This window comes from Podarcis muralis, chromosome 3 (assembly GCF_964188315.1).
Source record: "Podarcis muralis chromosome 3, rPodMur119.hap1.1, whole genome shotgun sequence".
NCBI lineage: Eukaryota > Metazoa > Chordata > Lepidosauria > Squamata > Lacertidae > Podarcis > Podarcis muralis.
Window position 1 is genome coordinate 66,844,399 of NC_135657.1, and position 26,708 is coordinate 66,871,106.

At 43.8% G+C, this 26,708-nt stretch overlaps 1 protein-coding gene and 1 long non-coding RNA gene across 11 annotated transcripts in view; one reads left to right on the forward strand and one right to left on the reverse strand.

Annotated features, from left to right (window-relative positions):
• On the reverse strand, positions 1-26,482 carry LOC144327271 (uncharacterized). Of its 2 annotated transcripts, XR_013392265.1 has the most exons (5): positions 26,131-26,482; positions 4,293-4,408; positions 2,255-2,407; positions 1,531-1,763; positions 1-275 (listed from the first exon to the last, which is right to left on the reverse strand). It is a non-coding gene; the product is annotated as an uncharacterized LOC144327271 (long non-coding RNA). The 2 variants fall into 2 exon arrangements; XR_013392266.1 differs by lacking the exon at positions 4,293-4,408.
• Positions 25,735-26,708, forward strand: part of TBC1D32 (TBC1 domain family member 32) — a 67,953-nt gene continuing 66,979 nt past the window's right edge. For 8 of the 9 annotated variants that reach the window (XR_013392261.1, XR_013392262.1, XR_013392263.1 and 5 more), the window contains exon 1: positions 25,735-25,989. The gene's annotated coding sequence lies outside the window, so the exon portion shown is untranslated. Of the gene's footprint in view, positions 25,995-26,708 lie in introns of all 9 variants that reach the window. The other variant, XM_077926040.1, reaches the window with a different exon arrangement.

The following is a 26,708-nucleotide window of genomic DNA, read 5'->3' on the forward strand; positions in this document are numbered from 1 at the left end:
CTATTGCTACAAATCAGTTTATTTCAGTCCATGGTGTAAATGAAAAAGAACCACAGACATGTATTGTGTTCAATGGGACTTTTTCCCGAGTAAGTGCATACAGGATCAAACCCCACATATACAGTAAATATGAATGTATTGTTTAAGTAGCATTGTGCTAACTCAGTTCTGACATTCTATTCTGCGTTCCTTGTAAGCTTTAATATGTCCCATATGTTTTGCTTTTTGGAGAGGAATGACAAAACCTGCAGTTTCACACCTGATCAGGAGCATTTCTGGAAGAGAAAAACAAAGGGGGAAAGAGATTACTACAAATTTAAAAAGTGTACCCTAATATATTGACTTGTTCAAATTGCTGTAAAGTTTAGAAATAGCACCTAACATTTAGATTTTTCTGTACTTACTCTGCCACCTAGTGTTTATGCAATTAAAGTGTTTTTATTTGGCATTCCCAATGATGCATTGCACACCAAACCCTTGTTTACCACTAGCATATGCTTACCAAGGAACCATTGGGAACTTCCAGCCCTTGGGGAGGGGTTCAGCCTTCTTCGGTGCTGAGTTCTCATCATCAGCTAAAGATCCATCTATTTATCCAGGCCTTTGGAACATCCTGGTATCTATGCAAGGTTATTTGTATTATGCAACCTGCTGCTGGACTGTTTCTATGATGTGCACTATTATTATTATTATTATTATTATTATTATTATTATTATTAAATTGCCCTATACCTGCAGGTCACAGGATAAAATCACAATATAAAAACACAGAATACGTAATCAAAATAAAAACAAGAACAACCCAATAGCCACCCGCAAAACACATTTTAAGAGGGCATTGAATGTCAGTCAACCAAATTGTTTTGTTGAAAGCAATGCTATTGTTTGATTAGGTACTGTAAAGCACACTGATTTTTTTGATGAAAAGTGATTTATAAAAATGCAGCAGCACATGTTTTACAAGTCCATCTTAAAAAAAAGTGTGAGATGGCTCTTTAAAAGTATGTTTCAGAATTGAAAACTAAATATTTTTTCCTACAGTATATGTTGCACAAACTGTACAATGTTTAGGACACCTGCGTGCCATTTAAATGAACCAGTTCACATAAAGAAGAGATGCTGAACTATAATAATTAAAAAGGGCTTGACTTTTAGAGCGCTTTCATAGTGGGATGGCTCTAGACTTGGTCATGCTTAGAGTAGACCCACTGAAATGAACCATACTTTAAGCACGTGTGAGTCTGGATCCAACCCATCTTTGCTACAAACTAAAATTCCACTCCTTTTGTTTTCTATTACAGAAGAGGCTACACAAGTCCACTCAAATAAATAGGACTTGATTTCAAGATGCTCTAAGGCATCTGGATCCAACCCATTTCACTTTACTATTATCACTGCTGGCCATCATTGCATCGCGGTAGGAAATGGACAAAAATGCAAGTGTCTCTTGTGAAAGCAGCTTTAGATATTATATTGAATGCAAAGCCTTTATAGTGGTAGTGGAATGTGTAGTATGGTAGTGATGCTCACCTGACCTTCAGCTGGTCATGTTGCTGCTGCTGACTGGGAAGAGGAGATCAGCATGCGGCAGATGCACCAGCGGCACCAACCTGGCAGCCCCACGGTGCTCGTGCCCCTCAGTGCCCTTGCCCTACCCCTTTTGCCTCTTGGTAAGCAGCTGCCGCAGCATGACAGATCAGCGGTCAGGTGAGTCCTGCCACTTTCTCACATCATCTGCCGCTGATTAGTAGACATTTTATGTTCTGCAATTTCATATGGGGAGAAAAAGCCTGTTACTAAGTATTATGTTATTGGTCCTTTTCAATGTTCAAGGCCTGTTTATAATTGTTTCTGAATACATTTAACAGTCCAGCAGTAATCGCTACACAACTGAAATTAATTCTGCTTTCAAAAATATATGTCAATCTCAGAAGAAGTTTGTCTGTGTCGGTGATTACCCAAATATATGAAAACGACTGATGATTACATTTTTATTGAAAAGGAAAATTCATGTTGTTAGCAGTGGATACATATTAAAATGATAAATTATGCCCCACTAGGGGGAGTTGCAACATAAAGAGATTTCGATTCATATTCTGGTATAATATTATATAATATATATATATATATATATATATATATATATATATATATATATATATGTAAGCTGTGATCTCCACAAACTGCATTTATTTTAGTTTTCAACTTCTGCTACTGCCTGGTTTGTACATTGAGGATAATGAAACAGGCCTACCTTACATGCACGTTTTGAAAGGCTGCTGTAAACATGAAGTTATACACTGAAACAATTTGGGATTCCTGTCCATAAAACCTACTTCCAGCACCATTTGGTCTCATGAATAATGATTTTGCAGTCCTGATCACAATGAGTTCAGTCCAGAAATGTCTGTGTGCAAATCAACAATCAGACTAGCATACCAAACAGCATACAGTAAGACTTGTGTCCAAAAGAATGCTTATTAACCATCCTGTCAGCACATGGAGTTAAGCCTGTGCAACAAGATTTTCCCTACTCTCCTCCCTGCCACCCCCACAATCTGTTTTACCTCCGCCCCCCGCCAGAAGCAAATTTGGGGAGGATGAGGAGAGGCAAAGGAGTTGTGCAAGTGGGAATCCTTGCCAGGGTTGAATTTTGGTTTGATGAGGCCCTAAGCTACCGAAGGTAATGGGGCCCTTTATATGTCCAGCTGTCCTTTGTTAACAACAAATTGTTGCTGTTTCTTGTGTTGAATATATGCTATATGGTAATTTATGGACCTAATAGGTATCTAAAGCCATTTGCACACGTTGTCATGCAACCAGCCCATGCAGAATGTAGGCACCCTATATATAGAAATGAGCAAACCAGTGATAATTTAGGGAGCAGGCTAGCAGGTGGGGCCCATTACTTACATCATAGGAGCCTATACAACACAAAACACTGTTGCTGTATGTAGGTTTTATTTGTTTTTTGTCTTATATTTTGGAACTGTACATCCAGTTTTCTTTCCCTTTAATTTTTTTGGGGGCCCCTAAGAGAGTGGGGCCCTAAGCTATCGCTTGTTTAGCTTATACGTAAATCTGGCACTGATCCTTGCACTGGTCAAACGGTTGCTTAGTGCTGCTTTCAATACAAGGCTAAGGGTGCAATCCAACCCCTGGTTGCTGCCTAGGGAGAGGCGGTGCTTAATGGAGCAGTGGAACTACTGCCACATTCACAGCCCTGCTGTGATCCCTGGCCAGGGTTGGAGGTGGTGGTTGTGGGGGGAGGCAAATCACTGTGCCAGCCTGCAGCTAGTGCAGTGATTAGGCTTGGATCAGGCCTAGTTTCAAGATGTGATGGCAGTTGAGGATCCAAGGGATGTGGATCCAAGGGATTCTGGGCGGACTCAGTCTCTCACCCTTCCTGCCCTGGGACAACCTGTTTTGGGACTTTGGTTGCTGCCAGCATGGATTTCAGCAGGCAAGGAGGGGAAGCTCTACTGCTCCAGTGCAAGGGATGGGTGGAGGAACACCACAATTCAATACCACTTCCAAGCTCAGTGGAAAAGCATTGTGGCCGGTGGCCATTGAAAGCCTTATCCTCCATGAATTTGTCTAATCCTCTTTTAAAGCAACCCAGTTTAGTGGCCATAACTTCATCTCTTTGTCCTGAATTGTTCAACATTTAGATTCATTGAATGGCATTGAATGGCCCTAAGTTCTAACTTTATGAGAGAGGAATAAAAACTTACAGTGGTACCTCGCAAGACGAATGCCTCACAAGACAAAAAACTCGCTAGACGAAAGGGTTTTTTGTTTTTTGAGCTGCTTCACAAGACGATTTTCCCTATGGGCTTGCTTCGCAAGATGGAAACGTCTTGCAAGTTTGTTTCCTTTTTCTTAACACCGTTAATATAGTTGTGACTTGACTTCGAGGAGCAACTCATAGAACGCGGTGTGGTAGCCTTTTTTGAGGTTTTTAAAGACTTTGGTGATTTTTGAAGCTTTTCCAAAACTTTCCCGACACCGTGCTTCGCAAGACGAAAAAAATCGCAAGACGACAAAACTCGCGGAACGAATTAATTTCGCCTTGCGAGGCACCACTTTATCTTTCTCCTCGCTGTGCATAATTTTATACAAATCTATCATGCCCCCCCACCCTTTTTTTCTAAAATAAAAAGCCCGAAGTGCTGTGACCTTTTCTCAAAGGAAAATTGAATGATGCATTTGCTATCTGAGCATCTCAGAACATCATCATATATTGCTGAGGGGATCAGAATAAAAAGTAAACAATTACTCCAACAGATTACCTGTTGGATAACAGGATCATGAACAACTCTGAACCTGGATTTATAAACAAAACATCCCATGAGATTCTTTTTTCAGTTAGTGTAATCTTTTGAAGCCACACTCTATAAACGAACTTCTGTTGAAAAAAGTGACAGATAAGGTGATCAATAGGGCATTTCTCTATCTTCTGTTCTTTGGATTTTTGTTGCTTGTGGTTTTTTTAAAAAAATCAAAGCAAATAATTAATTATTATTTGAAAATGTATCTAAATAGAAGCTGTGGAAAATAGTCTTTGACTCTAACTTTTTCAAAGGTTGTGAATGTCTATTATCATGAAATAAATCATAGAAAATGTTATTTTTTAAGCTACTGGCAATTTTTACACTTCAAATAATCCACTTTCGCTAAGAAAACAGAAACAACATTATCTGATAAAAACAAAGAATGCTGCCTTGAAAGCAGTACATTCTCCAGTGAGTAAGTATGCATTTACTTATAAAATACGTTTTAAAATTAAATTCTATTAAATGTAAAACATGTAAAAAAAGGCTTGTTCAAAATACTTACGTGATTTACATTAAACTAATCAGTGCAAAACGATATCTAGGAAGATAAAGCTTTTAATATGATGTATCTAAGCTACAAAGGATAGAATTTTGGAGCATGTAATTATAATACATAAAAAGTAAAGGTAAAGGATCCCTGGACAGTCAAGTCTAGTCAAAGGCGACTATGGGGTGCAGCACTCACCTCGCTTTTCAGGCCAAGGGAGCTGGCGTTTGTCCGCAGACAGCTTTCTGGGTCATGTGGCACATGACTAAATCTCTTCTGGTGCAACGGGACACCGTGACAGAAGCCAAAGCGCAAGGAAACACAGTTTACCTTCCTGCCACAGCAGTATCTATTTATCTACTTGTGCTGCTTTCGAACTGCTAGGCTGGCAGAAACTGGGACAGAGCAATGGGAGCTCACACCATCGCGCAGATTTGAACAGCCGACCTTCTGATCAGCAAGCCCAAGAGACTCAGTGGTTTAAACCACAGTGCCACCTGCGCCCCTGTATTTATAATATGCAGATATGATAACATTTGTGTGTGTGTGTGTGTGTGTGTGTGTGTGTGTGTGTACCCGTATATGCAAAGATGGATCCAGCAGTAGTATGCTTTCTTCATTTTCAGGTTTGTATGGCTTTAGAATTGCTGCAGGAGCTGGACAGTGGCCAAACCTATCGCTTTAGCCCTTCTGCACATGCGGAGACAGATCCTGAAGGGCAACTGTGTACTTATTTTATAGGCAATTTCATCTAATTGAATTTAGAAGCAGGATCTTACATGATTTCACATTGCGACTTTAACCAAGCAATCAATCTGGCTAATTTGAAAGTGTAGAGATACACAAATGGTTGGTTGACTGATGATCGAAGTTCACAATGAGATTATGATCGAGGTGGCAATAAATCATCATGCTACATTTTATTGCACACATACTGCCCTATAGGTAAACAAAGGAGAGATGTGTTCATTGATGGATAACAATGTGTTTTTTGTTTTGAAATCTAGAAGGTACCGTAACTGAGAACATCATCATCATGAAACAAGGAGTCAGGTAGCAAAGGCTTCAATCCAGATTTAGGCATGCTTACAATAGATCCACTGAAATCAATGAGACTTAAGTTAAAACCATTGGGTTGTATCCAGTCTCAGTCCTACTCAAAGTAGATGCACTGAAATTAATGGGCATGACTATTGTAAGCCCATTAATTTATTTGGGTCTGCCTCATTAAAAGTTAGTTGGACACAATGCACTAATTTGAGCGAGTCTGTTGTAAGCATGACTAAGTCTGGACTCAACTCATAATACCTACTGAGTTTCAGAACAGTCACCATTCTAAAATACTATTATTATTATTATTATTTATTAATTTTTTATCCTGCCCTTCATCTGAAGATCACAGAGCAGTTCACAACATAAAAATACAATACAGTATTGGGCAGGGTGGGATACGTAACAGGAAAATAAATAAAAACAAAACTCAATAACCCTTCTCCCACAAACACATTTAAAAGGCCATGTGATGGGATGATGAGCTGCTTGTGCGTAAAATCCTAGTCCCTCAGAGTTTGGCCAAGTCCGCAAACCTCTGCCTACAACGGAGCCCCTCAAGCATGGCTCCGTCAGTCGCTAGCAGAATCCGACAGTGGGCACTTACGGAATCTCTTCCAGCATAAAAGCTCCTTAACGGAAACACGTCTTCTGGACTCTCTGCGCGACAGTTTCCGGCGAGGAGTGGGTGTCCCTATAGGAGGTCCTGAAACCTCCCCACTATTTTCGCTGGAAGTGTCCCTGAGCCATCCCTCCGACTCACTTTCCCTTGGAGCTCCTTCTCTCCCCCTGCTGGTTCCCTCTTCAGCTGCTAAGTCTCTCTCAACCTCTGTGAGCCCTTCCACCTCCTGTCCTTCCGATGGCAGTTCCCTGACAGGCCATATGGTATATTCAGCCAAGGGCCTGGTTACCCATCCTTATCTGGGTTAGATACTATGTGTTGTTCCCCTGAAAAGGCTGAATCCAATTCTAAGTTTCTATGCAGTATCCAGTGATGACTCTGTGCGAACAGAAGCATTTCCATTTGTGCAAACTAGACCACCTGATTTCTGCTGATCCCACCTACCCAATGCAGGACCGTGTGTCTCCCAAGAGCTTCTCCTGAGGGTTGTGGGACCCTCTGGAACAGAATGGAATAAGGCACAGAGAATATGACAGACAGGTGCTTAGGGCTGATGGAAACAAGTTTGAGAAAGGCTGGAAGAGGGGGTTGCCATTGCTGGTGGTGGGATGGGTGGAAATGGAGGACCAGACTATGGGCATGCAGAAGCACTTCTGCTAGTGCAAGCCACCACTGGATACAACCCTCCTGCTTTCAACCTGAAAGCCACTGTGTAGTTGAATGACACTTCAAGACCCACCTGAAGGAGCGTTTCCACCCCCATCATTCTGCCCGGACACTGAGGTCCAGTGCTGAGGGCCTTCTGGCGGTTCCCTCACTGCGAGGAGCCAAGTTATAGGGAACCAGGCAGAGGGCCTTCTCGGTAGTGGCACCCACCCTGTGGAACGCCCTCCCGCCAGATGCCAAAGAGAAGAACAACTACCAAACTTTTAGAAGACATCTGAAGGCAGCCCTGTTTAGGGAAGCTTTTAATGTTTAACAGACCACTGTATTTTAATACTTTGTTGGAAGCCGCCCGAAGTGGCTGGGAAAACGCAGCCAGATGGGTAGGGTATTGCTTTCATTTAAAAAAAAATAGTGCAGAAACCAGGAATGGGATATAACCAATATACTACTATAGGTCAGGGCTGGGGAACCATCCTTGGCCCAAAGGCTGCACACTCTTCTGGGAGCCAGTTGCCAGGGGTGGGTGGGGCTTGCTGTAAAAGGCAAAGCAACAATGTGAATTTTAGACTTGTTTCTACAGACATTTGCACACCCTTCTGCATCCAGGCAAGTAAAAAGCATTATCAGAATTCAAGCACACATTTTACCCAGGGAAAACCCGAAGAGAGTCCAAAGCAGGCCTGGTGAGGGATGTAACCTTAGGAGAGGGAATGTGGCTGGGGAGAGGCTGAAGTTTGGGAGACTCCCAGTGGCAAGACTGAGAGAAATGGAGGTCTGTGTTTGGTCCCCGTGCTTGAGGTTTCCCCTCCCCTGCTGTAGGGCATATAGAGAACTATGGAAAGTTGTGCAATAGTCATCTAGCTCTCCCTGAGTTTCAGGGCTTAATTGTCAAGTCCAAATGACACCGAAAGCTTACATTCTTTACCTTCGGTGTTTTCCCAAGCCTACACGAACAGATGTTAGAAACGATGAATAAAGCGTGACTTCACAATTGCTTAGTTTCTCTGTCCTATTTCTCTTGGTATTCCGCGCCTTATGGACGCATCTGTTACCCTGATTTCATGCTTCCATTTGTTCTCTCTCACTTCTTCAGACTGTTGAGCAACAACCACAGTTACATTTGGGAAATGGCTCTGTGATGTGGTTTCCAAAACTCGGCTCAGCATTTCTCCACCAGCTTGACAGATCTATCCGCCGAGGCTGAGCTAAACACTATTGCCAGTCAATGGTAATTGTGTGTCTTATACAGAACACGGAACTTGGATGATCAGCAATTTCAAAACAGATTCCAAGGATTCTGCATTCTTGCTGTCCTCTGGGTCTCTCCCCACCCCCACCCCCGCAACAAAAAATTATAAATAAACAGCACTTGCAGTATTGGATTAGTAAACGGACTGCTTTCCCATTTAAAATGAGATTTATTTCACAGCAACCACCACCATGCTTTTCTCCCCATTTAATAGGAAACAAACATCTGCCAGATTCAATTTGTTTTAGTCCTTTGAAATGGGCATAGCTTAATAATTTAAAAGTACTGAGGATGAGAGAATGGGCCTGCTGTCAAACTCTTAAGTTCAGGCAGTGAATCTCTCTAGAGTAAATGGATCAATTCCAACCTCTGATAAATGCACACAAAACAATGGCCATTTAAAGCTAATATCACAAATATGTTTCTTAGACACATGAATCTTAGTAAAGATTTTGGAGATTAGAAACAAAGAGTCTGGGACTTCTTATAAATGCACAACCCCCCTAATGATGCAAGATTTACTAGCCGCTCTGTTTAATCTAACTAACAAAATTCCTAGCCTAGCCATATATGATTTAAACTTTCTGATTGGCAGTAATTTCTAGAATGCATATTCAGGATAATTTACTAAGGATTAGCATCCTTTAGCCACCTTGTTACATGTTCATCCACTAGCTGTACATCTTGTTGGAACATTTTTTTTATTTTCTCTCCTGTGATTTTCAGTAGTTTGTATTTCAGTAGTTGTATCCCCCTTTGCAGGATTTAAAAACCTCTGTTTCTGTTTAAAAGCACTCATCGAAAAAAGCACTGCAGGCTGCATGACACATGCTGTCAAATGTGGAGAATGTCAGTCATTTATTTTTCGGTTTTTAAAAGCCACCAAATAACATGATTCAGTGTGGCTCCTTTGTTCTCTCACAATGCAGTATTTCATGCTTGAATGAAAAGTACAGATGTATTTTAGTGGTCCTGGTTGAAATATATATGGAGCCATTAGCAAGACATCCATTGACTTGGACATGCAAACTTCTACAGCAGCATTCAATCTAAAAGGTCATTGTGCTATGAGTTGATTTCCTGCTTGCCTTCTAAGAGTTGAATTTGTCTCCAATAACACTTGAATAAGGGCTACGTTCTGGTTCACATCCATGCTCTTAGGATCCAAAGACATTAATAGAAGGAGTCGTCTTCTACGCTACTCAGTCAGACCCATTTTCCTTCAAGACTTGGCATCTGCACCATCTGGTTTTCATGCATTTGTCTCAGCCATTCCTTTTGTAGGCAGCTTGCATGCCCTGGGCTCATACCCTGAAACATTTCTCTGATGGAAATAGGGGTGTCCCATTACATAATGATATCTACTATTTATACCCCACACATCTTACTGGGTTGCAACATATATAAAAACACAATAAAACATAAAAAAGAACTTCTGTATACAGGATTGCCTTCAGATGGCTCGGGGGTCAGGTAACTCCATACCCTCCCACATTTCACCAGTGAAAATAGGGACATCCTAAGGAAAAGCGGGACATTATCAGAAACCAGGATGGCTTCTCTAAATCAGGGAAGTCCCTGGAAAATAGGGACACTTGGAGGGCCTGTGAGTACTAGGCAAAGCCCTTCCCTGGCTGCCTATTAGGAAAGGGATAGCTAGCTATGTCACATAAGCAGATAAACAGCTGACATTGAGAGAAGAGCTTGAGGCAAAGTTGATGAGCGCCCTAGACATTGTCCCAAGATTACTTACTTGGGATAAAACTGGGAAAGGGACATGGGGTGGCTACTTGTAAGGTAGCAGGAAAAGGATAAAAGGCAGTGAAAGCAGAGGCAAGGAAAAGCTGAGATGGGAATCAGAGAAACCGGAAGGGATGCTCACCAATCTCTTCCTTCCATCAAATGAAGGATGAGCCAAAAGCTACCATCCTTCCCGACTTTGATATACGTTAACACAGTAACAGTGTATTGTTATTGTATAGCTGTGAAATTTGCTCCAACAAGAGGTAGCAATGGCCACCGGTGTGGATGGCTTAAAAAGTTGAGTAGACAATTTCATGGAGGGTAGGTATGCTAGCCATGATGGCTGTGTTCTGTGTCCACTAGTAAAGGTAAAGGTACCCCTGCCCGTATGGGCCAGTCTTGCCAGACTCTAGGGTTGTGCGCTCATCTCACTCTATAGGCCGGGAGCCAGCGCTGTCCGCAGACACTTCCGGGTCACGTGGCCAGCGTGACAAGCTGCATCTGGCGAGCCAGCGCAGCACACGGAACGCCGTTTACCTTCCCGCTGGTAAGCGGTCCCTATTTATCTACTTGCACCCGGGGGTGCTTTCGAACTGCTAGGTTGGCAGGCGCTGGGACCGAACGACGGGAGCGCACCCCGCCGCGGGGATTTGAACCGCCGACCATGCGATCGGCAAGTCCTAGGCACTGAGGTTTTACCCACAGCGCCACCCGCGTCCACTAGTCTGCCTCTAAATACCAGTCGCTGGAAATTACAGAGGGAGGGACAGGAAGCTGTGGCACTTAGGTTCTGCTTGCAGACTTACTGTGGAGGGTATGGCTGGCCAGTCAGGAATGAAGCAGTTGAATATGAGGTGTAATGGCCAACTTCCAAACAATGCAGCCCCTTTTTTCTGACTTTGCTCTTGCTTTCTTCACCACCTGCTGCCATCAATTGCTGAACTTGTCTCCCCTGGGCTAAATAAGACCCAAGTTAGAGGCGGGATATCTGTCTATCATTCCGCCCCAGCCCTGTCAGTCACAGGTAGTATCCATCCACCAGAGATACACAGCAACATTTTGTTGCAAGGTCCCAGTTGTGAAATAGCTAACAGAGTTAACTTTCATTGTTCTATACTGTGCTTAAAGTGGTCTACAACCTGAACTTTCATTCTTTTTTTTCCTAATGTTATCCTAAGAGACAGACCTTACCAAATCCAGTTTTAAAGATGACAACCTGATGTTGAGAGAGAAAATGAACGAACCATCAAAAAAAGTTAGGCAAGGTCTCTATCCAAGTTTGCAGACAAAACTCTCTTCAGAAAACCTAAAGGGTTTCAGTCAAGCCAGCCAAGAATTATTCGAAAGGTATAAGTTACAGGTAAATTGTTCTCCAGAGACGTATCATGAATGCTTCTGGGAGCAAAGCTCATATATGTAAGATCTGTGCCAATAAAAAGTAACATCAGAAGAGGATGTGAGCTGGCTGTGAGCCCAGGACAACATTCCACTCCCAATGAAACATTGACTTTTGAATTAGGTTCCCTCACAGTGGGGGACTAAGAATGCAGACACACTGACTGTGATTGAACCAGAACAAAACTGGATTAATGGCAGCCTGCAGATGGGTGGGCATGATCTTCTTCTGGAGTCTTCCCAAGTCGAAGCTGCAGACTAACAAAAGTGTGATAAACCTGGTTCAGGCTGAATTTTAATGGACAAGGTTAAACCAGTATGGGGGTGAATTGACTCTTACATGCTAAATGGAGGTTTATACTATAATGCTCATTTTATTCTGTGGGTTTCATTTTGTTTAAATGCTGCTGTTCATCCCAAGGTTTTGAGATACAATGAGCTAGATGTTTATATAAATGTTTGGAGTTGGAGTAACCCTCCTTCAACTGCCTTCTATTAATAGCTATTCCAGCAGGCAGCATGGGAGGGAAAGAACGGAAGAAGGAGCTATTCCTGTGACACAGTTCCATCAGGCTTCTCGTATCCCTCAGTTGTCATCTTGCAATAGCCATTCCATCAGGCTGCACCAAACTGAGGCCACTTTGAGAAGCAAGGTCAGTCGATTGCTGGGACCAGCAATTTTTGGCTCCTCCTTTCTTTGAACTCTTTTCATTCCAGCCAATCATCCTATGAAGTACTGCTCTTGAATTTGTATTTCCCCTCCTTCCTTCTAATCTCTTTAACTTTTGTGTTGTGTATTTTAGATTGCAAGTCTGGTGGCAGGGACTATCTTATTATTGATCTTTGTAATCCATTCTGGGAGCTGGTTTTGATTGAAGAGCTTTAGACCGACAAATAAATAATATTGCAGAGTTCTTCACTGCCATGACTAGTGCTATGAGGCCAGGTGAAACCAATGTGTAATTCCCGAGACAATATCATAATAAATCCAAAGCACCATTGGTGTGCATGCACCAACATTTGGACAGCATCCAAGCTTTTTTTTGAATGTTCACTGTGAAAGCTAAAAAAGCAACCACAAACCAATTATGAAAATCTGGTTGGAATTTGCCCCTCAGTGAATAATGGGGTAAATTTCTAAGGATGTTTGTCAAAGTTTTCCTTCCTCTGGGAATGAGGCTTCTAGGTTTCTGCTTCATTTTCAGGTTGCTTACATATTTTGGTGAGTTTGGGGTTTTCAGTTTACCTTTTTGTGAGGTGGCCAAGGGTGATCCCCCTGCACTTCCAATAAAAAATGTATTCCGCACTCTGCAGACTTCTTGTATTTCCTCATCTGAAAAAGCCCCATGGGAGGAATTACCTCACAATGTTTTCCCCTGGGCTTTCAATGGAGTACAGGCATACAAGAAGGCTCCAGAGTGCAGAGCACTGGGGAGATCATTTGTAGAATGAAAGAAAGGCCACTCACAAACACTTCTTGGCTACCTCAAAAGTAAAGTAAGCCTGTACCCCATTCATGAGAATTTCAATGAATTTTTTTAATTTTAAAAAAAAATGCATTTTCTTTTTTTCATTATTTAAAGAATGTGTTTTTTTAAACAAAAAACAAAAACCCTACAACCCAGCAGAAACACAAAGAGCAAGAGAATAATGGTATATTTAAATTATCAATGTCCATGTCTAAAATTAGCTTGTATAGTCATGTATGACAACGAAAACTGATTGGATCTAAACTGAAGAGTAAGAAATGCTAGTAAACTTTGGAGAGGGACTGTAGCTCAGTGGAAGAGCACAAGGTTTGTCATGCAGAAGGCTGCAGGTTCAATTCCAGGCAATTCCACCTAGAAGTACCAAGAGCAAAGCTCTTGACACCCTGGTTAGCTGCTGCTACTCAAGTGTAGGCCAGGGGTAGCCAATGTGGTCCCCTCCAGATGTTGTTGGAACCCAAATTTCAACAGTCCCAAGCAGCTTCAGGTCAGGGATGATGGGAGTTGTGCTCCAACATCTGGAAGGCACAATACTGGCTATCTGTGTTGTAGGCACAATGGACTCTAACTTGATATGAGTAAAATTCCTGTTTGATAGTAGGGAGAGGAAGCAAGATTAGTGTTCACCAGACTATTTCAGATCTAACAACTTTAATTCACTGCACCCTTAACATGATTTTTTATCCATAACCTGGAGGGTTAGAAAAAAATGGTGTGCCTAAGTGGTATATTACCTAGGCATGGAAAGAGAATTGGCAATCAAATTCTTGTGGTTGGCAACCCTACATACAAGAACAAAAAAAAAGTTGTTATTGCTTTAGCAAGTACTCAGTAGCATATTATTTCCATAGCTCTAATACCATTGCAGTTTCTCAATGAAATAGCATATTAAATTTCAGCTTTTAGGAATACATTTGGCAACAGTCTAATTGCAAAAAAATTGAATCCACAGATGTGCTTAAACTTATTCGAGAAAGAAGCTATCTTCATTAACTCTCCTCAAACTATCACCTGAATTGGAGAGTAGTCGCTTACACTGGAAACTAGATGAAAGTTTAATTGCCTTCTAATGAAAATGGCCTTTTAAAAATGCGTATTCAATTATGGTGGTCAGATTTAGTGCAAGGCAGTTGATTCTAATAGAGTGCAATCATATGAATGTTTACTTTATTTAGAAGCAAGACCCACTTTGCTTAGTGGGATGTACTCTCATGGAAGGATGCATAGGACTGAGCCACGACAGCATGAAAGGGATAAACCTGGCAGTTGGAAATTTCATCTCTGTGCTGAATATCTGGGCATATTGTCTTGCTATCTCTGTCTTACTATCTGGGCATATTGAATCTGACAACAATTATGAAGAAACAGAGATCAATAGTTTTGAGTGCATAAACATAGCTGAGCACGCTAAATCATCCAAAAAGTGAGATATAAGAATAAACAGTCAAGGTCTCATTATGCTTCACAGGTCTTACTAACATTGTACCTTGAAAGTCCTCTGACTGAGTTGCATCCTGGAAAAATATTCCATGTGAAAAGGCCAATTCTGAGGCTTTGCTAACATGGTACTGTTTTAGTGACAGGTAGGTAGCCGTGTTGGTCTGCCATAGTCAAAACAAACAAACAAACAAACAAACAAACAAACAAACAAACAAACAAACAAATTCCTTCCAGTAGCACTTTACAGACCAACTAAGTTTGTTATTGGTATGAGCTTTCGTGTGTGCATGCACATGAAAGCTCATACCAATAACAAACTTAGTTCGTCTCTAAGGTGCTACTGGAAGGAATTTTTTTATTATGGTAATGTTTGTCATCGCAGTGGTTGAAGTTTTGCTTGTGTGCCATTAAAACAAAAAACAAAAACTCATGGAACTTTGGAGTGTCAGGCATAGCCCTACTGGCTTTAGCCCAAACGTAGCAGAGTTTTCCTGCACAGCGAAGAAGCTAGTTGCGGCAGTAATGACAAGTCAGCTAGACTCAGAATAACTATTTACAGGATTTATTAAAAGGAGAAAGAAAATAAAACCAGCAGAGTTTCTGCATACAAAACAAAGCAAAATAAATCCTCTCTTTCTCTCTCTCTAAAAACCATACACAGCACTTCTACTCCTAACAACACCTCACTTCAAACTGAGCTAGCAATCCCTTGATAACAGAGCAGAGTGCTGGTCGTTAACCAATCAGAGTGAGTAGTTTCTAGGTCAAGCAGACCTGGGCTTTCTGCCAAGAGTAAATTGACACCAGCCTGAGTTAATTGTGAGAAGCCAGAATCTGTAAGTTTCCCACGAGAACCAATTAACAGAAACTGAACACCCCCTCACAGATTCTGCTGAACAATTAACACCAAATACACCTATGTAGGAGATCATTTTTCCAGCAAACCTAAACCCTTGCACATTCGCTTGTTCTTTATCTTTGCCAATGGTTTAGTTAACACATCTGCTACATTTTCTTCACTTGATACATAAGTACAGGTGATTACATTGTCTTGTACACAGCAACGTACATTTTGGTATTTTACAGAGATATGTTTGGAACGCGATTTGAAACCCTCTGTTTTACTTAATGTTATACAAGCTTGATTATCAATGTAAACTTGTACTGGTTCTCCACAATTTACATTTAAATCTGCTAACAAATGCTTGAAATAAATCACCTCGTTGCACAATTCACTCAATGCGGCGTACTCTGATTCCGTTGATGACACACTTACAACGTCTTGCTTGCGTGACCGCCAGCTGATTAAAGCTCCACCGACCATTATGACAAGTCCTGTGACAGATTTTCTATCCGGCAAATTTCCCCAGTCACTATCACAGAAGCAACTCAACATTTCATCCTCTGAAGAATTTAATTGTAACATATAGCCAATTGTCTGTTTCAGGTACCTCAGAACTTGTTTTACCCCTTTCCAGGCATTTAGTGTGGGTTTTGAGACCAATCTACTTAATATGCCTACTGCATAGCTAATATCAGGTCTGGACCACTGTGCTATATACAATAAACTTCCAATTACAGAGTGATATACATCAGGATGTTCAAATTCAGGACCCTCATCTATATGAAGTGTTTTTATGAAACCTGGATCCATAGGCACCACTGCCCCTTTGCAATCCTGCATCCTGTATGTAGTCAGTAGTTGTTTAACTTTGTTCTGCTGACTAATTAGACAGCTGCCATCTTGGGCCCAGCACACTTCCAACCCTAGATATGTCCTAACCGGGCCTAAGTCTCGTCATAATCTTTTCCAGGCCTCTGAGAGTATCCTTGAGCCACTAAACGAGCTTTGTATTTGTACTCTCCTGTCACCAGAGGTTTAAGTTTGTACACCCACCTGCAGCCTACAATCTTTGCCCCCTCAGGCGCTGCTACTGGTGTAAAGACCTTGTGCTCATTCAGAGAGGACATCTCTTCCTCCATTGCCTGTTTCCAGCGCTCTGCCTCCTCTTTTGGTAACTTTAACACCTCCTGAAAACTCTTGGGTTCTGCAATTACACTAAACACATTTGCAGTATCTGGAGAAAAACGCACCGGAGGCACTCCTTTGTTTTGTCTTTTAGATCTTCTAGGAGAAAATTTTTCTTCTGACCCACTTTCCTCCTCAGAACTACGACCTCTCTTTTGTTGCTTAGCAACTGGTCTTTGGCTAACTCCACTTTCTTGAGAGCTCTTATCTGAACTTTCCTCCCCCTCAGACTCTGATTCTCTGTGTCTACTTTCAGAGTCATGAAGCTCCTGGGAAGGTTCAAACCAAACCTCAGTATTGGCATGTAGTCTCTCCCAGCCACTATGTTCACAAAAACTGGCATTCCTGGAGATCACAATGCCATTTGTCCCTTCAGCAAAGCGGAAACCTTTTCCCAGCTCCTGGTAACCCACAAACACTAACTGTTTGGTCTTAGGATCTCCCTTCTTCCTCATTTGTTTCGGAATTAATACCCAGGCTTTTGATCCAAACACATGCAAATGGTCAATTTTGGGTTTTTTCTGAAACAATTTAAAGTACGGGGTTGTACCTATAGTTTGATGAAAGAGCCTGTTTTGGAGATAACATGCGGTGAGCATGCTCTCCCCCCAATAAGACATGGGCAAATCAGCATCATCAAGCATGGCAAACATCATATCTTGTAAAGATCTGTTTTTCCGCTCTGCAACGCCATTCTCCTCTGGGGAAAAAACGTTCGTTTTTCTATGCCCAATGCCACGCTTTTGTAACCAATCTTTAAAGGCATTTGACATAAATTCGCCACCTCTGTCCGTCTGAATCCTTTTAAGTTTAATGGACAGAAATCTTTCCACAGATGCCACCCAGCCTTTAAACTTAGTAAACACGTCACCCTTATTTTTCATGGGGAAAACCCAAGAATAACGTGTGGCGTCATCCACAATTGTTAATGAAAAACGCGATCCACCCCTGCTTACAGCAAATGGACCAATTACGTCCATGTGAACCAGCTGTAGCGGTGCCTCACTAACACTGTCGCTTCTGGGGTAAGAGACTCTGTGGGTTTTAACCTTTTTACAAACATTACAATCAAGGTACTTGTTACAACTCTTTAAATTACCCCCATCAGCCAATTCAGACATTTTTAGTACACTTTTCCAGCAAGCATGCCCCATTTTCCTATGCAATAAGTGCACACAGTTGTCATGTATAGCTTTGTTATTCACTGCAGGCTGAGATTTACTGACTACTGCTGCAACTTGAGATCCTGCTTTAAGCCAAAACAAGCCTCCCTCTGACTTAGCAGTGCCTAAAATCTCACCAGCCTTCTTAATAATGCAACTGTCTCCTTCAAAATGCACTTTAAACCCAGCTTTCAGCAAACAATCTACAGACATCAGATTGCTCCTTAATGACGGCACACAAAGTACATTTTGCAGGCATTCACGAAGACAAGGAACAAAAACTGCACCCCCCGAAATCACTTCGGAAGTACTTCCGTCTGCTAGAGCCACCTGGCTGCGCTGTGCTGAGTTCTTGGAAACAAACAAGTCATCTGAATTTACGATGTGGCGAGATGCTCCCGAATCGACCACCCAGACCGCTTGTTTCTCATCAGCAATCTTGACCTCGCCGGTCACCAGCTGAGCCGACTGTTTTCGTTTGAAGAACTTCCTTTTACGCTGCTGCTGCTGCTGATCTCGTCTCTGCTCCTGCACCGGCAACTGAGACTTGACCAACTCCGGACATTGTCGTTTTAGATGCGCTGAAGACCCACATCGGAAACAACGCCTAACAGCAAACGCTGACTCCTCACCGGTACGCTGCTTTTGCTTCACCTCTGGCTCGGCATGAGAACTCCTTCCAAACCGCCCACCTGTAGAAGCCTCTGCAGCCAATGACCTTTCTTGCCTCTTCTGCCATTCTTCAATCAAACGCCCAGTAACGTAACTGACTGATAAATCATGCTCCTGCATGCCTTCTAGAGACAAAACTAAATTATCCCAGCTTTCCGGGAGAGAACTCAAAATAATAGCCACCTTCTCCTGCTGGTCTAACGCACAGTCTCTTTCCTGTAGCGCAACAAACTTTAACTGTAAACTGTGTAGGTGTTCCTGCATTGTAACCCCAGGCTGTAACATTGCCTTGTACAATGCCTTGCGAATGAACAGCTTGGAAACCGCTGTCTCACGCACATGGAGTTCTTTAAGTGCTTGCCACACACCTCTAGCTGTCTTGATTCCCCTCACATACGGCAACTGGGAATCTTCCAGCCCCAAGACAATTGTGGCCCTTGCTCTTTGGTCTTTGTCGAGGTCTTCATCATCAGGCTTCGCAGGAAACGTACTCACCACTTGCCAGAGACGATCCCTCTGCAGCACTGCCTGCATGCGTTCCGACCACAGCAAGTAATTGGAGTCATTCAGACGCTCAAAAGCCATCTGAACTGGTTGTGAGGCCATCTTGAGAGCGATGTCCCTGGAACCCGGAACCAGCTACTCATGACCACCGAGAGAGAAAACAGGAACCACAGCACCCAGCACTCACACGCTGCAGCTGTTGTCCTTGTGTCCGCTGCGTCACCAGCTCACCACGGTCAGGAACCAGCCAGAGTCCATCTGCTGCACCAACAGGAACAACAACTTCTGGAACTACTGGAACCAACGCCGTTGATGCTGACACCACCGCAACTCAGGCTGGCAGCACAATGCCCATAACCTCATGGAACTTTGGAGTGTCAGGCATAGCCCTACTGGCTTTAGCCCAAACGTAGCAGAGTTTTCCTGCACAGCGAAGAAGCTAGTTGCGGCAGTAATGACAAGTCAGCTAGACTCAGAATAACTATTTACAGGATTTATTAAAAGGAGAAAGAAAATAAAACCAGCAGAGTTTCTGCATACAAAACAAAGCAAAATAAATCCTCTCTTTCTCTCTCTCTAAAAACCATACACAGCACTTCTACTCCTAACAACACCTCACTTCAAACTGAGCTAGCAATCCCTTGATAACAGAGCAGAGTGCTGGTCGTTAACCAATCAGAGTGAGTAGTTTCTAGGTCAAGCAGACCTGGGCTTTCTGCCAAGAGTAAATTGACACCAGCCTGAGTTAATTGTGAGAAGCCAGAATCTGTAAGTTTCCCACGAGAACCAATTAACAGAAACTGAACAAAAACTAGGAAAGCAGATGTATGCAACTGTGTTTTGTCACTTTATAGATTGCAAATTGCACAAATCAACACAGATTTGTAAATACAGTGGTGCCCCGCAAGACGAAAGGGTTTTCCGTTTTGGAGGCGCTTCGCAAAACGAATTTCCCCATGGGCTTCCTTCACAAGACGAAAGCCCATAGGGAAATCTCCGGGACAGCGGGGAAGCGCAGCGCGTCTTCCCCACTGTCCTCGGACCTCCTCCGAAGGCTGGCGGCGGGCGGAGAGACCTCCTCCCGCCGCCAGCCTTTGTTTCTCCGCTATCCCAGACGGCTTTTGAAGGCGGGGGGGGGGAGCAAAGACTTTTGCCCCCCATCGGCCTTCAGAAGAGGTCCAGGACCTCTTCTGAAGGCCGGCGGGGGGCAAAAGTCTTTGCTCCCCCCTGCCTGCCTTCCTGGGAGAGCGGAGAAACGCAGCGCCTTTCTCCGCTGTCCCGGAGGGCTTTTGAAGGCAAGCGGGGGGGAGCATAGACTTTCGCCCCCCGCCCGCCTTCAGAAGAGGTCCTGGACCTCTTCTGAAGGCCGGCGGGGGGCGAAAGTCTTTGCTCCCCCCTGCCTGCCTTCCCGGGAGAGCGGAGAAACGCAGCGCCTTTCTCCGCTGTCCCGGAGGGCTTTTGAAGGCAGGCGGGGGGGGGGAGCATAGACTTTCGCCCCCCGCCCGCCTTCAGAAGAGGTCCTGGACCTCTTCTGAAGGCCGGTGGGGGGCAAAAGTCTTTGCTCCCCCCTGCCTGCCTTCCCGGGAGAGCGGAGAAACACAGCATGTTTCTCCGCTGTCCCGGAGGGCTTTTGAAGGCAGGCGGGGGGGAGCAAAGACTTTCGCACCCCGCCCGCCTTCAGAAGAGGTCCTGGACCTCTTCTGCAGGCCGGCGGGGGCCAAAAGTCTTTGTCCCCCCTGCCTGCCTTCCCGGGGGCTTTTAAATCGCCCCGGGACAGCGGAGAAGTCCCCCGCTGTCCCGGGGCTTTATAAAATGCTGGCGGGCGACAGCGGAGGCTTCGCTCCCGCCCGCCAGCATTTTAAGATCGCCCCGGACAGCGGAGAAGTCCCCCGCTGTCCCGGGGTTTTTTAAAATGCTGGTGGTGGGAAGAAAAGCCCTTGGTCCCCCCCCCCCAGCCTTCAGAAGAGGTCGGGGGACAGACTGTCCCCGGACCTGGTCTGAAGTCGGTTTCCATAGGAACGCATTAATTGATTTTCAATGCATTCCTATGGGAAACCGTGCTTCGCAAGACGGAAAAATCGCAAGACGACAAAACTTGCGGAACAAATTAATTTCGTCTTGCGAGGCACCACTGTAACCTGATTTTGTAAATAACCATTGTCAGGGAACTGCTATCAGCTCAGAGGCGAGAGGTGGAAGGGCAGTTGTGTTACAGGGAGCCTCTGGAGATCTTGCGAAGCAGTTCTTCCTCTGGCGAGGAGGGAAGCCCCGCCTCCAGTGGGGAAGGGATACAGAGATCAGAAGATGCTAGGGAGAGCCTCAACACCGAGCCTGAGCAAAGCAGAGGGGAGGCAAGTCCCCCTTTGCCAGCGCCCACTCTGTGCAGTAGGTTTGGGCGCAGAGAGGGGAGGAGAAGGATGGGGGTCACACGACTGTTATGCTGGGGAAGGTATAAGGACCGCCCACTCCCAGATTCTGCTGGCGACTGAGCAGACATGGACTTGCGACGCTCTGCATTGTAAATAGTTTTGTACAGATAATAAAGCCTGGAAAAGACCGGTGGGAGTCTTGCCTGTTTGCTCTCGAGCAACCACACCAGCACATAACAACCATGAATCAGATAGAACATATCCCCTCTTTTTATTGTTTGTAAGAAAGATTTGGGTAAGGCAGCACTGAGAAAACAATCTACTACCTTGGCCAAACAGGGAACAATAATGATCAAAAGCAGGCTAGTTAACACTCATTTCATTTTAGTGTTTGCTTCCCTTAGTAGCACAACCGAAACCTTGCAAATTAAACCTCGCATGGTGTCAACACATATTCTTGGGTATTTTCAAATTCAGCTCAGTAGTGCCTCCTGTAAAAGTGGTATGGAAGATAACACTATGCAACAATGTTGGATTCTTGCAGGTTCAATACCCATATGGGACAGCTGCATATTCCTGCATTGCAGGGGTTTGGACTACAGATAATCAGAGTCCCTCCCAACTCTACCATTCTATGAAACTTAATCATGTTATTTCTTTTTATATAGAATATGGTGACAAATGGTGTGTTATAAAATGAAGCCATCTGTATAAAATTCAAATTTGAAAAAACACTATATGGGATATGGTGTTCAAGAATGGTATTGCCTCTAGATCTTTGGTTAATATATTTCTTTGTAATGAGAGTATTTGTTGTGTTCTGCTCTTCCTTTAGTAAATGTTAAAGAAAAACAACAATTTGCCACCTTTTGTTTATAGCTCTTTTGACATACAATGTAGACATCTGTTAAGTTGATGAAAATCAGTGACTTGGTATTATATTGAGTTATATGCAATCAAATATCTGAGTTATATGCAATCTAATACCCAACAACACCATAAGGTACATAAATGGAAGACTAATGAATGAAATACAGCAGCAATATAATTATTCAATGATTTAGTAGGAAACTTGCAAAATGAAAGAGGCACACACAGCATCTCATTAAAAGTTAGAGATGTGGAATAAAGAGGTCCAGGAAACTCCCAATATAGCTAAAACCATGGGTAGGCAAACTAAGGCCTAGGGGCCAGATTCAGTCCCACTGCCTTTTAAATCTAGCCCACGGATGGTCCTGGAATCAGCGTGTTTTTACATGAGTAGAATGTCTCCTTTTATTCAAAATGCATCTCTGGGTTATTTGTGGAGCATAGAAATTCGTTATTTATTCCCCCCCCCCAAAAAAAATAGTCTAGCCCCCCACAAGGTCTGAGGGACAGTGGACTGGCCCCCTGCTGAAAAAGTTTGCTGATCCCTGGCTAAAACCAGGCAAAGTTTTACCTATTCAGTGATGGCATCATTTTTCTCTGCCTCTCTTTGGATGACAAACTGAGCAATCACCATAAAGATACAATACTCAGTCATGCTCACACCTGTCGGTACACTCTGCATTAAAGAGGGTATAAAATGTTGAACCTCAGTCGTCAAAAAGTGAATTGCTGAGGCCTCCACAAAGCTAAGGCACTTCAGATTCTTGAGATGTGCTCCCCCCCACCCCCAATCAGATGGAAGTTACAGCACATCCTTTATATGTATAAGGTCCAAGGTTCAACCCAACATATCCTTTTTTTAAAGGACTAAGTAGCAGGTGATGGGAGAGAACTGGAGGCCCTAGAAAGCTATTGTCCACCAAAGTAAATAATATTGGAGACATAGTTGAACTCAGCTTCATATACACCTTTATGTTCAGAAAGATTTGACATACAGAAGAGTCCACTTGAATAGGATATACCGGTATTACCACTATGTTGCAGCCACAATGATAAGCACTGAAAATACTTTAAGCCTATTTGGGGTACAAAATAACTAGAACATCTTTATAAATATTCTTAAAAGTGATATAGCCTTTGCACAACGCTTAGCTATGTATAATACATGCTCTACATCATAATTCTCTATGATGTGTATTAATTGTAATGCATCTCTATATTATTTAGAACAGCCAGCTGCTGAAAAGTGTTCCATCTATTAATATGTATGATGCAGCATTACTCTGACACATTTCTAGCGATCATTTATAAGGAGGAAAGAATCTCCTTCAGGATTAACTATGGCGTGTGTGTTTAACATTTCAAGATCATTGCACTGCATTGCAAATGTGTCTTTGAAGGGTTTTTAAAAACTCAGCTGGAATGTCTTCATTGCAAAAAGTTTTGATTACTTAAAAATAAAAGTAATCAAAAAACTTTTGGCAGCAGGCATTTTCAAGTGGTGGTAAAATTCACTCTTTTTTAGTTGTGGTGGTAGATAGCTACTTTCTTGATGTGGATAAGCTACTTGATCCCTTCCCTGTTTGCAAAGGGAAGGCAGGGAATCCATATGGCTAAATGAATGTCTTCTTGCCGGAAAACTGGAAGTAAAGACAGAGCAGATCACATAAGAGAGGGTCCTCTGTACACCCACCACTCCAATATTGATAGAGACAATTTTTTCACAGAAACAGCACAGCAAATAAAGGGAAGGGTTCAAAAGAAAGATTTTGGAATCTAGGGTCAAAACTGCAGTGGCTTGAGACAGCATAGATCAAGGGGAGCCAACAACAATCTCCGGATCTTCCATCAGGCTCACTCAGCATGGCCAGTAAAGAGGGGTGATGGAAACTGTAGTTAAAAAACATCAGGAGGGTACATTAGCTACTCCTACAGTAGATAGTATTTGGAACTATCTTCCATAAGTTTTGGAAAACTTGTGCAAAATAAGCTGCTTTCGATTTCGTGCCACAGGGCACCTTCAATTTCTTTAGTTCCTAATACTGTATCATACTTGGGCAACACCAATTTTTGCTTTGATGATAGGTATATTCAGTGTCACAAAAGGCAAGGCCAAGATAAGCCACTCTCTTTTTAGCTCTATAAAAGGTCTGCAAGCATTCAAGCCCCTTGAATTCTTCTTCAAGCCAGCGTTCAGAGCCAAGAGACCATGTGGCATCTTTCTCACAAAAATGTATTATTTTAATACTTTTTACAAATTGCAGTGATCTTCTGGGTCACAGAAAGCTGTACTCATGGAGCAGCAGCACTTTCAAGCTATGCTCCAGGAAACCTTGAAATGCCTGGGAAGCTTATCAGGAATGCCTCAATGAAAAGATAATGCTGGGAAATGTCCCTGAAAGGAAGCTTGGTTAGCCATCCAATTACTGACCCTCCTGTACAATCTGCAAGACTTCTATTGGCTGCATTCTACAACAAATTGTGGGAGCAGGTGGCGCTGTGGTCTAAATCACTGAGCCTCTTGGGCATGCTGATCAGAAGGTCAGTGGTTCAAATCCCCGTGCATAGCTGTTAACGTTTCCCTTTTTAAAAGGGAAATTCCCTTATTCCGAATAGGATTCCTCGCAAGAAAAGGGAAAAGTTGACAGCTATGTCCCCATGATGGGGTGAGCTCCTGTTGCTTTGTCTCAGCTTTTGCCAACCTAGCAGTTCAAAAGCATACCAGTACAAATAGATAGATACCACTGCGGCGGGAAGGTAAACAACATTTCCATGTGCTCTGGTGCTCGTCACGGATGTCCGTGCACCAGTAGTGGTTTAGTGATGCTGGCCAGATGACACGGAAAGCAGTCTGTGGACAAACACCAGCTCCCTTGACCTGAAGCAAGATGAGCGCCGCACCCCAGTCGCCTTTGTCTGGATTTAATCATCCAGGGCATAAGGCAGCCCATTGCTTCCCAAAGTGTGTTGCATTGCTCCCTGGGGGCAGTGTGATCACCTGGGGGGGGCACTAAGGCAAGGGGGTGGCAGAAGGGCGCTAGAAGTGTAAATGATGATCACAGGCTCAAGTTCATCAATTTTGTTGAATTAATTAAACTAGTTTTAATTGCATTTTGAATGAATTGTTACTGTTTTGAGTTTGATTGTCATCCTGTTCCTCAGCGGGTTGTGCAAACCACTGTTCTAAATAATGCTTTGTATAGGGCAGGGGTCCCTTGGGGTGACTTTATGCAACCGGGGGGGGGGCTGGAAAAGTTAGGGAACAATGGAGGTAGACTGTGGTTTGAAAAAATCGTTCGGGGGCACGCAATCTGCCCCCCCCCCTCCAACCTAGCCTATCCTTTTCAGCCAGACCGCATGCACTCAATTTAATGGGGCTTACTCTTGGACTAGCGAGCATAGGGTCGCAGCCTCAACAAACAACATTTACTGTCCGCTGTCCGGAGAGCTTGTCAACGGGCGGTGGAAACATGCAGCCAACAAGTCAATACACATATAATATGGAGCAGCTATGCAATACGATCTGTGCCACGTTGATTTCAATGCAAACGCGATCTCAAGCCTTGTGGGCGGGGAGCCCCTTATTGGAATAATCAAGCGCGCGCTTGCGATTCTCACTTGCTCGCCCCGCCCCTTTCCCGGCAACCTCCGCGCGGCGCATCTCTCCCCGGCGCCGTTGCTAGGGACGTCCGTGCGGCGAGCGAGGCTGCGGTGGGCGGTTGCTAAGGGCCGCGCCCGGGGGAGAAGTTGAGGGTTTGTGTAGCAGCTGGAAGGCGAATCCCACCCTCGCTCTTTCTCCCGGAGTGGAGGGCGTCGCTCCGGAGGCTCCTTCCCGGGAGAGCGCCCCAGTTCCTTTTCTAGGCCCCTCGGCCGCCGAGGGCAGAGAGCGCCCTCCTCTCGCCCAAGGCAAGGTAAGCGCTCTCGCTGCGCCTCCCCATCCCGCGCAGCCTTAGGCTGCGGTCCTCCCGTGAGGGGCTCTTCTTGGGCAGTTGAGCTCCCCCGGGATTGGCAGCGCAGGGGCGCCGGGGCGCGGGCGGGCACACCTACCGGGCTCTTTCCACGCTGGTCTCTCCTCGCTCTTGTCCCGCCGCCCACGGCTTATGCTCTGTCCACCTCCCCGCGACTCATTTCGGTGCCATTTGCGCAAAGCAGGCGTTTGCGCTTTGAACGCCGTGGAAGGGAACCTGATAAACTGCTGCGGACCAAGTTGCTGTGAAAAGCTGTTGAAACTCTTCTCTTGAAACTGGCTCTCCCATGTCAGCTGGCCACTCTGCTGTCTCGAAAAATCAACGCTCAGGTTTAAAGCTACCCATGTTGTATTGCCATCTTGCAATGCACCCTTTCTTCCTGCCTTTCTGCCCCTTTACGGAACCTTCCAACTCTTGGTTTCCCCACCCAAACATAGAATATGTAAGGGCAGGTAGTTGATGGTTTTCAATTCACAGCTAAAACCCATTGAAATTGGTGGAATCTTAAGTACACAGTAAACTTCTTAATTGCATAATTCTCAGTGCTGGATTTACATATAAGATAAACAAGCTATAGCCTAGGGCCCCACTCTCGTGGGGGCCCCAACAAATTAAAGGAAAAAACCCCTGGATGTACAGTTCCAAAATATAAGATTA